The sequence below is a fragment of the Giraffa tippelskirchi genome, chromosome 2 (assembly GCF_054371585.1).
Source record: "Giraffa tippelskirchi isolate mGirTip1 chromosome 2, T2T-mGirTip1v1.2.pri, whole genome shotgun sequence".
NCBI lineage: Eukaryota > Metazoa > Chordata > Mammalia > Artiodactyla > Giraffidae > Giraffa > Giraffa tippelskirchi.
In genome coordinates, this window is record NC_137276.1 from 179,515,471 (window position 1) to 179,529,626 (window position 14,156).

General features: G+C 37.2%; 2 long non-coding RNA genes across 2 annotated transcripts in view; one reads left to right on the top strand and one right to left on the bottom strand.

The window, feature by feature from the left end:
* Window positions 1-412: 412 nt before the first annotated feature.
* The window catches only part of LOC145526617 (uncharacterized), a 120,929-nt gene continuing 107,185 nt past the window's right edge, over window positions 413-14,156 (bottom strand). The window contains exon 5 of the long non-coding RNA XR_014069022.1: window positions 413-665. This is a non-coding gene — a long non-coding RNA (uncharacterized LOC145526617). The remainder of the gene's footprint in view (window positions 666-14,156) is intronic.
* On the top strand, window positions 7,993-8,673 carry LOC145526656 (uncharacterized). The gene is made up of 2 exons (XR_014069053.1): window positions 7,993-8,092; window positions 8,178-8,673. It is a non-coding gene; the product is annotated as an uncharacterized LOC145526656 (long non-coding RNA).

Genomic DNA, 14,156 nt, shown 5'->3' on the forward strand with positions numbered 1-14,156 from the left:
ATTGAAGAAGTTAAAAAAAATTAAGAAAAGTATATTGGAGTCCAAGCAGAGGATCAATATGGAAGAATAGTGATGTTACTGCAGGGAAGATAAATGCCCCCATCCAAGTGTAATATGTCCAGAACCCAAGCAGATTGTGGAAAAAGATTAAAGCTGTATTTATAAAACTAGGACTCACTAGCAGAGATGTGAGAAACTACATTTATTACGGGGGTAAATGTAAAGAGTATAGCAGCAACTTAAGGGTTGGCTTTTATAATTAACTAGCTTTGTCAATTCCTTTCTTGGTCACTGCCATTTATCCTCATTGGCAGTGGTCCTAAACCTTTCTGGCACCAGGAACCAGTTTAGTCGAAGATAATTTTTCCAGGGACCAGAGTAGGAGGTGTGGTTTTGGGATGACTCAAACACATTGCCTTTATTGTGCATTTTATTTCTATTATTATTACATCAGCTCCACCACAGATCAACAGGCATTAAATCATGGAGGTTAGGGACCCTCCTGCTTTTTGGTACTCACTGTTCAAACATTTGCTGGTCTGTTATTTTCCAGATTCTGTGGAGCACTGGAAAAGCACTGGTGAAAAAATGAATGGTTCCAGTTTTCAAAGAGTTTCCAGTATGGTGAGGATGACAAATGTAAAACACACCATTGCTATGGAACCCTAGAAGCACAAGAGCAAAGACAGCAGAAGAAGGTCAGGAAAGCTTCCTAGAGGAAGTGAATGCAAATTGAGTTCTAAGGAAGGAGTAAGAGCCCCAAATAAGGAGAGTTACGTTTCCGAATGGATGAGGGCAGTGCTGTCCAGGAAGAGGAAACAAGGTAAAAAACACCAAAGTATAAAACATCAAGTATTAAATATTTGTGTAGGGGGAGGGTAGATGCATAAAGCAAGGAGGATTGCAAGCAAATCAATATCCCTAAAGTTTTGAGTCAGGAAGTGGAATCATATGTGAGATACTGGACTAAATCATCAAGGGGTTCATATGCCCTGTTGAAAAAGCTGTATCAATAGATATATCACTTCAGCCATGGTACAGGCTGAACTAGACAGGTAAAGATAAAAGCAGGGAAAACAGAAAGAGATTAAGGCCCACAGGAAAATTGTGACAATGGCAATGGGGATACAGGGCAGCAATGTGTTCAGGAATAAAATCTATGAACCTACTGCAGATGGTGACTGCAGCCATGAAATTAAAAGATGCTTACTCCTTGGAAGAAAAGTTTTGACCAACATAGATAGTATATTAAAAAGCAGAGACATTACTTTGCCAACAAAGGTCCGTCTAGTCAAGGCTATGGTTTTTCCAGTGGTCATGTATGGATGTGAGAGTTGGACTATAAAGAAAGCTGAGCATTGAAGAATTGATGCCTTTGAACTGTGGTGTTGGAGAAGACTCTTGAGAGTCCCTTGGTCTGTAAGGAGATCCAACCAGTCTATCCTAAAGGAGATCAGTCCTGGGTGTTCATTGGAAGGACTGATGCTGAAGCTAAAACTCCAATACTGTGGCCACCTGATGCAAAGAGCTGACTCATTTGAAAAGACCCTGATGCTGGGAAAGATTGAAGGTGGGAGGAGAAGGGGAAGACAGAGGAGGAGATAGTTGGATGGCATCACCGACTCAATGGGCATGAGTTTCAGTAAACTCCAGGAGTTGGTGTTGGACAGGGAGGCCTGGCATGTTGCAGTCCATGGGGTTGCAAAGAGTCAGACGTGACTGAGTGACTGAACTGACTGAACTGACTGTTTAATGTTGAAGGAAATTTGAAGGAGAAGCTAAGAATGGCTACAGACTTTCAGGTTGAATCACTATTTAAATGTCTATGTGATTAGCTGAAAAAAAGAATTCAGAAGAAGCAGGTTTGTTGGTATTTTCTTAGGATGACAGAGGCAAAAGCTAACATGCTATGGAAAAATCTGAACAAACTTTTTGGCCAACACAGTATAACGAACTCTAGAAAATAAAAGTTAAATGATGTAATGGTTTATTTTGCTGATTCCTATGGCATTTCTCTATGATGAATCCAGTAGCAGTTTTTTAATAGCATAAACTTTGTCATTTTTCTTTTTGTAGCTTTCCCTCTAATGAACTCAATATCTTTCTCAGGCATTATAGTCATTATGCAAAGTCTGTAGATGGTTCTTCCACTGTTGTTTAAGTTCTTAACCATATATTAAGTGGCTTTCTTGGTGGCTCAGATGGTAAAGAATCTGCCTGCAATGCAGGAAACTTGGGTTCAATCCCTGATTTGGGAAGATCCCCTGGAGAAGGGAATGGCTACCCACTCCAGTATTCTTGCCTGGAGAATTCCATGGATAGAGGAGCCTAGCAGGCTTCAGTCCATGGGGGTCACAAAGAGTTAGACAGGATTGAGCAGCTAACACACAAGGTCCTTGAGAAACCCTTAGACTGCAAGGAGATCAAACCAGCCAATCCTAAAGGAAATCAGTTCTGAATATTCATTACAAGGACTGATGCTGAAGCTGAAGCTCCAGTACTTTGGCCACTTGATGGAAAGAGCCAATTTATTAGAAAAGACTCTGATGCTGGCAAAGATTGAAGGCAGAAGGACAAGGGGACAACAGAGGATGAGATGGTTGAGTGGCATCACTAACTCAATGGACATGAGTTTGAGCAAGCTCCAGGAAATGGTAAAGGACAGAGAAGCCAGGCATGCTGTAGTCCATGAGGTTACAAAGAGTCAGACACAATTGAGTAGCTGAACAGCCAATAACCTAAACCAACTGTATTCAAGAAAAGGGAATATTGGTTTTATTTTCTCCTAATCTCTGTGAAAAAAATTCCATCTGTCTGTCTAACTGTCTTCATTCATCAACATCTTTATTCATCCAAGTGTCTTTACCCTATCAATTTTCATATTCTGGCTTTGTATTCTTACATAAAGACTTCATAAATATTTTTTAAGTGATAGTAATTCTTAAGAGAATTTGCAGTTGATGGACAGCAGGTCATATTTTAGTAGAGCAGTTAAACATACTATTGCTGTTTTTTTTGTTCTGGTATTTCATGATAGAATGAAAAAGAGTAGAGAGACTGTCAACTCTTATGAGCTGGTAGAGGCATTAAGGAAGGGAGTGCTAGGTGAGCTTTTTCAGAGGTGATAATACAGAGCGCCCAATGCTATTGAAAATTAGTCCTCACGCCATTGTTAATATATACTTCTTAGGTCTGATTGCTACTTCACATTTAAAATACATTTTTTAACTAAAGTTTTTTTTTTAATATATACTAATCTCTGGCTTATAACAGTTGTATGTAATACAAAGTAAAATAATGAAATACTGGTCTTAAATACCTACTCTAATTTATATATTTTTTCCTATCAAAGTTTCTTTGCAGATGAAAATTATTTTGCTTTTTTTGAAGAGTTAAAAATCAGCTCTGGTTCAAGTTCCAGCTCTAAAATGGAAAGATGTATCTAGGTCAGACCTCCTAAACATTTAGCTGTCATTGACTATGTTGCAAATAGCATTTTTGTTAAAGATATAAAATTGAAACACTTTATAATGGTATTTAGGGAAACCTTACATTACCTTTATTTTTAGCCTACAGATATTTGCTTTATAAACTAAATAATAGAAAGAGAGAGAGCACAAAGCAAATAACCTTATTTGGTATTACTTCTGAAAAGCTATCAAAATCTTATTTTTCAAATTGGCATAGACTTGTTTAAGCTTAGAAAATCTCTGTTGATGTTCGTTGAAACAGTACAGCTAAAATCAATAAGTTTCTTAAGAGGTAATGCAAGAAAAACTTGGGGAATATGTGGAGGAATTTTTCTGAATTTGGGAAGGAGTGTTGGCTATTATGAATTGAAGCAAATCTAGAACTGTAATTAGTTTCTGATTCCTGTTTCTATTTCTTCTACTGTAGGTCAAGAGCTGATTCTTTATAGTACTCTGGAATCCAAGGACATAGTGACAAATTCTTCTAGACAACAGCTACTGTGGGTTATAGGTGTGGGTTATAGCAATAGTAATGGTAATGCCCACATAACAATATCACCCACTGTGCTTCTTTCTTATGTGAAACTAATAATGGAAACACATTTAAAAAAATAAAATATGATGATTGTCCATTTCCTAGCTCTTCATGCAGATCATTCCAAACTGTATTTTCTGATTGGCTATTCCATGAATAAGGAAGGGAAGAAGGAAGAAAGAAGAAAAAGAGGGAGGAAGGGTGTGAACCAGCCTTGTAAGATTGCATCGATGGTTTGAACTGGTATTACAAACAGGCAGAATTGAATTATTACGAAGAAATCAGAACAGGAACCCTAGTTAGCATTTCTTTTTACATCTAGTATGGGAAAAACAAACATATTCAGATATCCAGACAGTTGGACCATGAGTGCCATGGAAATTGTCATCAGTTTATAGAGCTTCAGAAATTAAAAAGAAGTAAAGAAATGAAAAGAAGTGTGGGCTACAGAGAAACCACTGTAATCAATGGGAATTAAAAAAGAGCCCTATGAGGACCAGCAAAAATTAAAATTGTCATCACAGGAAGTCCAGCAGTCATTCATCCTTTTAACAAATACGTATTAAATACTTCCTGCATGTCAGAGACCATGCTAATGTTAGGAATTCAACAGTGAACTATACAAAGTCATTGTCCCCAGAAGCTTAATCTAATGGAGTAAGCCCAATGCAACTGGTAAATAAATAGATATACAATATGCATTTTAGGCATTTTAAGTGTTATGAAGTAAAACAGATACATTAAGGAACTGAAGAAGAACTGAGGCAGATTTTAAGTGAAACAAGTAAAAAGGCCTCTTTGATGAGATGAGACTAGGGTCAGATTTGAATGAAACGAGGGATGGATCTATGCAAAGATGCAGGGGAAGAGAATTCCAAGAAGAGGAAAGAGGATGTATACAGTCCTGGACAGGAAGGAAGGAGTCTGGTAGGAAGAAGAGGGCATCAAAGATAGAATATGGAGCATCTGTCATTTATTCTAAGAATGATGGAAGTCCAATGGAGAGTTTTGAAGAAGGGGAGACTGATTGATCGTGATGAGATTGATCTGTTTTCTGAATGAGGAATGCATTTTTAGAAAGACAAGAGTGGAGGAGGGAAACCAGTTAGATAGTTACTGCAGAAATCAGGGAGACAAATAATGGCTTGAACTAGAAAGGTGGTGATGGAGCTATGGTGAGACATGACCGGATTCTGGATATATCTTGGGGATGGAGTTCACTTCTGAACATGTTAAATTTGGGTGAAATTAAAATGATGATGATAACATATGAGATATTGCTATACAATCACCATATTTCACTTATTTTTCATCCTGAGCACACAGCTAAACTGTACTTCCCAATTCTTCCTGCAATCAGGTGGGGTCATGTGACTGGATACTGGTTAATGGGATGAAGACACAGCTGATATACAGCACTTCTAGCCTTATCTCTGAAAACAGTTCTACATGCTCTTCCATGTGCACACTCTCTTTCCTCATCTACCACAGGCTGCAGAGGACTGCCTCAAAGACTCTAAGAAAGGGAGTGAACCCCATATAATTTTGGTATTAATAGGCATAATAACAATGATGATAATAAACATGTTCATGGCTACTGTAAGGCATTGTTTTATTTGATACTTCTGATAGCATTATGAGGAACATAGCATCCTATGTTATCCTCATTTTACAGATGAAGTTATCTCTATGACACTGTCTGGTAGTTTCTAGATGCAGAATGTAAGCAGTGGAACATACTGCCCCACTGTGGCTTGGGGCACAAGTGGCTTGGAGCTTGAACCGCAGAAGCACACAGATGTGAGTTCTGATCCTGGTTCCAGTGCTATGATCTTCTGCAAATTATTTAACTTTTCTAGTTCTCAGGGTTTTTTGTACCTGTAAAATGAGGACAATAATATTTACATAAGTTGGGAGGATGGAATAACTTTTAAGCATACTGTACATTATTTGCAAAAATTGCTTTATAAATAATAACTGATATTGTTATTGTCGTTATACAAGCTGGAGATGCCTTTAAGAACAAAGCAAAAACTGAATGATAATATTTAGGCCAAAATGACAGAACTAAGAGGTCACCTGACTATATGCCCTTAAAATAACCCTTTCCTAGAGTATATCATGAGAAACGCTGGGCTGGAAGAAACACAAGCTGGAATCAAGATTGCCGGGAGAAATATTAATAACCTCAGATATGTGGATGACACCACCCTTATGGCAGAAAGTGAAGAACTAAAGAGCCTCTTGATGAAGGTGAAAGAGGAGAGTGAAAAAGTTGGCTTAAAGCTCAACGTTCAGAAAACTAAGATCATGGCATCTGGTCCCATCACTTCATGGAAAATAGATGGGGAAACAGTGAAAACAGTGTCAGACTTTATTTTTTGAGGCTCCAGAATCACTGCTGATGGTGACTGCAGCCATGAAATTAAAAGACACTTACTCCTTGGAAGGAAGGTTATGGCCAACCTAGATAGCATATTTAAAAGCAGAGACATTACTTTGCCAACAAAAGTCCATCTAGTCAAGGCTATGTTTTTTCCAGTGGTCATGTATGGATGTGAGAGTTGGACGGTGAAGAAAGCTAAGTGCCGAAGAATTGATGCTTTTGAACTGTGGTGTTGGAGAAGATTCTTGAGAGTCCCTTGGACTGCAAGAAGATCCAATCAATCCATCCTAAAAGAGATCAATTCTGGGTGTTCATTGGAAGGTCTGATGTTGAAGCTGAAACTCCAATACTTTGGCCACCTCATGCGAAAGGTTGACTCATTGGAAAAGACCCTGATGCTGGGTAGGATTGGGGGCGGGAGGAGAAGGGGACGACAGAGGATGAGATGGTTGGATGGCATCACTGACTCGATGGACATGGGTATGGGTGGACTCCGGGAGTTGGTGATGGACAGGGAGGCCTGGCGTGCTGCGATTCATGGGGTCGCAAAGAGTCGGACATGACTGAGCGACTGAACTGAACTGATTTCTGCCACTTAGGAAAAAAAAGCTTGTCTTAATTTGGTTTCCCCAAAGAGAGGACCTTGAGATGAGGATTCAGCTTATTGGGGAGATGATCTCAGGAAGCAAAAGGTGAGAAAGGATTGGGAAGTAACCTAATAAAATGTAAGTTGCTGAGCTGGTTGTACCATATGCAAATGAACTCAGTTCCAATGAAGAACCTCTGAGGAATGGTGTGGTCTGCTCCCAGGATTATCTATCCCAAAGAGAGAGAGTCTGGGGAGTTCATCTTTCACGTTACTGGCTGAGATTTGCTGCTCAGAGTTTAATGCCTCCTTCCAGGCTCTCTATCTCAGTACTTTCAGAATGCCCTGTGTTTGGGGTGAGTGACCTACCAGACTTCACAAAAAGTCCTGAGGCAGGGACATGGAGAAGGCAGGCAGGAACTTGGAATGCAATGTGGTCAGTGCACAAATGAGCTGTCTACCAGGGCCACAGACAGTGTCAGGGTTGTGCCAAAAGACAGGTTTTGGGTGGATGTGGAAAATCAGCTTCTCCTTAGGATCATCTGTCTCTAAGTATAAAACTTTTCATACTCAACACCACTCCTATAATAGGTGAAAGATAATGAGACTCACTGAGTTGGATCCAAGAGGAAACTAGTAATTCACTTAGATCCAGACTTCTGAATGCTTTTGCACAAGAAGGTGGTAGTTATACCATATCAAAAAGATTCCTTAATCATATACATTTTGGAAATCTTAACTTAAAAGTGTTAAACAGCTACCACTGGTCTGGAATTTTTCTCATTCTTCACCATGGGAATAAATTACAGTAAATATTCAAAGGAATATACAGCGTTTGGCATTTAAAACATTTACTTAAATACTTGTTAACTTTTCATGATACCCTATTGACATTTCCCAGAACAGTGTTTTGAAGAATCTAATTGAGGAAGTGTTCAATAGGACTGTATGGTCTGACAGAACAATAAAGATAACCTTCCTTATGATGTAAGTGGAAGAAAGTTCTAAGAGACTCACTACCAAATTATTAGGCTTGATAAAGCTAGTCTCTGGAAACAGGGGCTTGTGTCCTACGACCACCTCAGAAGAGGACACCTTTCTACTTTCCTGTTTAGGTTTGGCCTGGGTGTGAAGGGCGTGGAGAACGCGTGCACAGAGGCTACCGCTTTACTCTTAACCTCTCTCTTCTTCTTCATTTAGGCTTTAACTCAAAACCTGAGCTGATGGCTATCAAATTTTGACCTTGCCAGAATCTCTTGAGGTGTATGGAAATCAGACTGCCCCTTGCTCTGGGAATTCAATTCTCTTTACATCAGTTTTTAAATAAATATAATAAAGTTTGAAATGATACAAAATGGGAAAATGAGACAAATTTTAAAAGGCCAGAAGGCTCTAACAGAGAGTCTAAAGAGAACTTTAAAATGTAATTCAGCTTGGAAAACTGAAAATTAACACAATGAAGAGAAATTGAGCAAGATGCTAAGTTTCAAATATCAGAAGAACCCTAGATACCATAAAATTAAAGAGAAATGTGTGTGCAGCAAAGGAATAATAGAAACAGTTTACAGCTTGATATGAAAATTCTTCACCAAGGTTACCTTGACCACTGTGCAAGGAATAATATAATGAAGAACATTTGTGTGATTGGGTACTCTGTTTTAGTGATCAAGCTGAATAAAAAATTGAGATATAATTATACGGAATAGTCATGTAGCTTAAGCTCATGTGTCCATACATTTGTCAATAACATCAGTTCTGGTAGGCCAAAATCACTTACAATTTGATGCAACTTAAATAAGCAATGGAAGTCTAAATTAGCAAGGTAGAGCCTAAAAACAAGGAGAAAAGCAAAGTACAATAAAGCATGATATTTGAAACCTGGTCAAGGAACAGGTCTAGAAGGAACCTTGGAAGTCTGAAAATAACGGATACCATGATATCTAGAAAACGTTCAGTGAGGATCAAATTGTTTTTTGTTTTTTGTTTTTAGCATGTTATAACTAAATGAAAGCCAGTTTATGGAAACCACTGAGGGCAAACCTCATCACCATTATTTCCGCCATCTGGAATGCTATTCCTTCCTAATCTGGAAAGAGCCAGCATCTCTGGTGCTTTGGTGCTACCTTCTCAGCAGCTGTGAACTTGGCTTCCACTGCTCTATTTTTTCATTTTTCTCATTAAGTTATTGAACTACTTAAACACAGGGACTGTAAATTTTCACCTTTTGCACATCTGGGAATCAATACAGAGTTAAGGCTCTTAGTAGGTACTTAAATTATGAGTGACAGAGTAAAAGAATAATGGATGAACAATTTAGTGGCGATTGGAATTAAAGTTAGACTTTGGGAAACATGTAAGAGATACTAGCTTTTGAAACAGAATCAGTTAAGCTAATCTAAGTCCAAACTTTAGTTTTGACCTAGGCACCCAGAATAACTCCGTTTTATTTATTTCACTTGAAATACCAAAAAAAATCTTTAAAATTGCTAATAGATTGTTCGTCATTTCCATACCTTCTGAAAATTCACACTTTGGATATTTTAGAGCTTAAATTGGAAATAACCTTTTAATATTTCAATATTTGCTAATTTTTTAAAGTCAGGTATTTTTCTTCTAATGACCTTTGATATACCAATAAAAAATTAATGTCTGATAAAAGGTCTTACTGGAAAGGGAGTAACACATAGTGGTTAAGCATGTGGCCTCTAGAGAGACTGTCTGGGTTTAAACCAGGGTCTACCATCTAATGGCTATTTGATTTTTGACTCATTATTTAGCTTCTTTATATCCCCACTTTTTTCACCTGTAAAGCAAAAATAATGATACCTGATAAAAGTTTTATAAGAATGAAATTAAGCAATACACGTGCTGACAGAAATAATCAACAACCAATCTATAATAAGAACAGAAGAGAGTTGTATTCAAGCCAAACTGAAGATTACAGCCCAGGAGACAGCCTCTAGGATAGCTCTGAGGAACTATTTCAAAGAAGCATGGTTTTCAGCTCAGTCTTTTTTTGGGAGGGGAGAGGGTAACAAAGAGAAGTACTTTTAATTTAATGCTCCTGAGTGAAAAGACCAAACAATCTGCAATTTAATACTTTTCTTTTTCATCCAAACCATTCTTTTCAAATACAGAAGCCAAATCATTGTTTTTAATAATCATTACTTTAAGATTACTTTAAGAAAAGAGAAGTGGGTTGCCAAATTGGAAATTCCAAATGTACAAGAGAGATAAACCACAAATGAACACTTAAAGGATAAAATGTTTACTGGCTACAGTTTTCTTACTTAGAACAACAGACAATAGACAGTTCCTGGAACATCTTGCTTTGAAGCGCTTTGGTAGACATAGAGAACACAACCTCTGTTCCTACATCCATGTGACAGATATGCCTTTCAAGAAGGTAAAGTCTTGAGGTCTAATCATTAATCTCACGTCCACACAGTCTTGTATCTTGTCAGAACAAAGAATATCAAACATGACAGGGTACATCCCTTCAAAGTTCCTCTGCCCTTCAAAAAAGACAGATAAGCATGCGCACAGCAAATCAGTATGGTCTGGGTGCTGGGTAAGAGAACCTTATATAGAAGTACTAGCACTGACATTCCACCAAAGGAGGTATTTATCACTATCCTATAAGCATCTTATCATCCAACTTGGTGTCGTTAAGCATAACATAAAAGGAAAAAGACATTCATCTGGTATTTGAAACTTAGATCCAAAAAAAAAAAAAATCACCTCCATCACAAAACAGAAATAGGTTGTCAGTTTTTCTATTGTGATTTTTACTTCCTTTCTTTTCTAAAATGAGGATGTCTGTTTATTTTCAATCAAGTTTACAGAGTTCTCATAAGAATCAAATAAAACAACTCCAAATTTATTAACATTTATTATACCTTTAAATAAAAGTTAGCTTCGGAAGCTTCATTGGGCAACACAGAGAGGCTCTAGGTCCACACAGAGATTATTAGTACAAGCAAAAGGCCAGTTAGCCACAGTCAGCTTGAGTTTCTGTATTGCACACGTGGTAACTACTGCTATAGCATGTGATATATTCCAGGAGATGGGACCACTAAGAATAATAGCGATTACTGAATTCTTAAAATTTTGATTGAAAACTCCTCTGATCAGTTAACAAAAAGATCAACAATATGTGAATTCTTTGGCTCCTTAGGGTCATTTCAGTTGTTAATATTGAATTTTGAGGATGTGCACAAAGCAAATATCATCCTCTTCAGGCACAATCTAACTGCAGTTGACATCAGCAAAGGGAAGAGCATGAGATTTCTCTTATTTTTAGTTTTAATGACAATTTTCATCCTGTTTTTCTTAGAATAAATATCATAAAATAACTAGACTCTTAGACCAAAGTTGGTATAGGTAGATCACAGTCCAACAATAATAGCAAAAACATTGTAGTCACGGTTTTAGTTCTGCAGTATATTCACTCAGACAGAACAGTGGTAATAAGGCCTGTCAAAGATCCAAGTCTCTATTGACTAAATTTTGCATCCTTGTATGCCAGCATGCATCTTTCAAGATAAAGTGTCAATGACAAAGTGAACCTACCTAGCAAGGGCTGACTGATTCTCCTAAAATATTTCCCATAAAAACACAAATATACACATACACACATACACACATTATAAAAGGTCAGCAATTTTCTGTATTTCCCACTAACTCAAGTCTATGAAAAATAATTGACCTTAAGCAAAATGAAAATCTACCCCTTTGGGAATCAGGAGCTATAGAACATCATAACAACATGTTAGATCTTTGAATATAAAGTGAATTCATATCAGCTCAATAGTTTAACATTTTTACCTTAGGTTGTAACTTCTATTAGTTATTAAGAACATGAGCTCTTAGGATGTGTCAGCTGGTTTTTCTAATAGTGAAATAATTTTTTATTTGGTAAATAAACAGCTGCTTCTGTAGTAGAGCATGGCTATAAAAATGGAAAATAATACAATAGTAATAAAATAATATTTGAAGTAATTTAGAAACTAGATAACTTTCACCCCATCCCATATATTAAAATCCAGATTTTATTCCTTTTTTAACCTGAAAATCACTTACCCTAATCATAAATTAATATAAGCTGGGAAAGTATGTGATTTGTTTTTGGAAAAAGAATAAAATGAAAATAAAGAAAAATCCCCTTCTATTCAAGCATGCACTGACATTCTGACACTGAACTGAACAGAAGACTGGCCTTTAAATCAGTCACCTAGATAGCTATGAAGTATGTTTCCAAAAAGTTCATCAGGATTTCTCATCAGACATTCCCTATGAAGTACAAACATCACCTGTCTCATTTATTTGTATAGCACTCATTCGTTACAAGAGATTTAGAAAGAACAAAAACAAGGGTTAAGAACTTTTAAACATGCTTTCTCATTTGCCATTAAGAACTTTTTTCAGTCTATCCATCCAGGAAGCATTACTCTGCCTCATTTATATTTCATGTGTTGCTAAACTTCCTTTAGTTTTCTTAAATGCTTTCCAACAAGCTCTGAAACATTTCACTGTGAGATGGTACTCCTTTTCCTGGGAATATATCACTGTTAGTCATACTCTATCATTACTATTTTATGCTTGATCCTTCTTGTTTCCCATAGTGAAGGTTTGAAATATCAATAAGAACTTCATGTAGTATATAAAATAACACTTCTATTAACAAGGATCAGCAAAACGATCAGCCTTCTTGATAAAGGTTAATTAACAGAGATGGGGAAACAGTGGAAACAGTGGCTGACTATTTTTCTGGGCTCCAAAATCACTGCAGATGGTGATTGCAGCCATGAAATTAAAAGACATTTACTCCTTGGAAGGAAAGTTATGACAAACCTAGACAGCATATTAAAAAGCAGAGACATTACTTTGCCAACAAAGGTCTGTCTAGTCAAGGCTATGGTTTTTCCAGTGGTCATGTACGGATGTGAAAATTGGACTATAAAGAAAGCTGAGTGCCGAAGAATTGATGCTTTTGAACTGTGGTGTTGGAGAAGTCTCTTGAGAGTCCCTTGGACTGCAAGGAGATCCAACCAGTCCATCCTAAAGGAGATCAGTCCTAGGTGTTCATTGGAAGGACTGATGTTGAAGCTGAAACTCCAATACTTTGGCCACCTCATGCAAAGAGCTGACTCATTTGAAAAGAGCCTGATGCTGGGAAAGACTGAGGGCAGGAGGAGAAGGGGACGTCAGAGGATGAGATGGTTGGATGGCATCACTGACTCAATGGACATGGTTTGGGTGGACTCCGGGAGTTGGTGATGGACAGGGAGGCCTGGCGTGCTGCGGTTCCTGGGGTCACAAAGAGTCAGACACAACTGAGCGACTGAACTGAACTGAACTGAACAGAGATTCATTTTAAATGAATATGGGAAAAAAGTTCAGAGAAGAGACACAAGGACTTAAAAGTTTAGTAAAGTTACTAGAAAATGATTCTGTTTAAGAATATGGAAAATCCAAGTGTCACTATACTATGAGTTCCCAATGGGCTCACTAATAAATAATTTATCGTGGGTCATTTTTCTCCTTTTACATTACAGTGATCTGAATTGTCTTCAGATAAATTCCTTTCACACATCTTATGTGGATGCTATTTTGCCCACATGCTCTCCTGACTCACACAGGCTACTATACCCCAAGTCTATTCAAGGGAAAGATCTGTTCAGGAAAATGCTTACCCAAAGTCAGAGGAAACACCTACTTATTCTAATTATTATCCTTTTTAATTCAAAAATTTATTCAAACATATATATATACATATAATAAAGAATCATAACATATTTGCATCACAAGATATTTAAAGAGTATCAATAGTGTAAAATAGGACATGTAAAATAAATGATCCCAGTAGACAAATAATATCTTAAATTACTGTGACAGGTGACAAAGAAAAGAACAATCAGAAAACAAGGCATCATTGTGACTGTTCATAAATCTGGAGTGACTGACAGAAAAGGAAATATAGTTTAAAATCAAGTTAGTGATTTTAAAGACCAATTGTTAGATGATAAAGTAAAACAGACACACAGAAATTGAGAAGGAAATTATGAAGGATCCAGAAAGTCTGACAGTCTTCCAAAAATATTTTCAAAGGAGAAAGCACAAACAATGGAGACAGGGTCCAAACAGAATACAATAGAATATCCCCCTACTTTAAAGAAG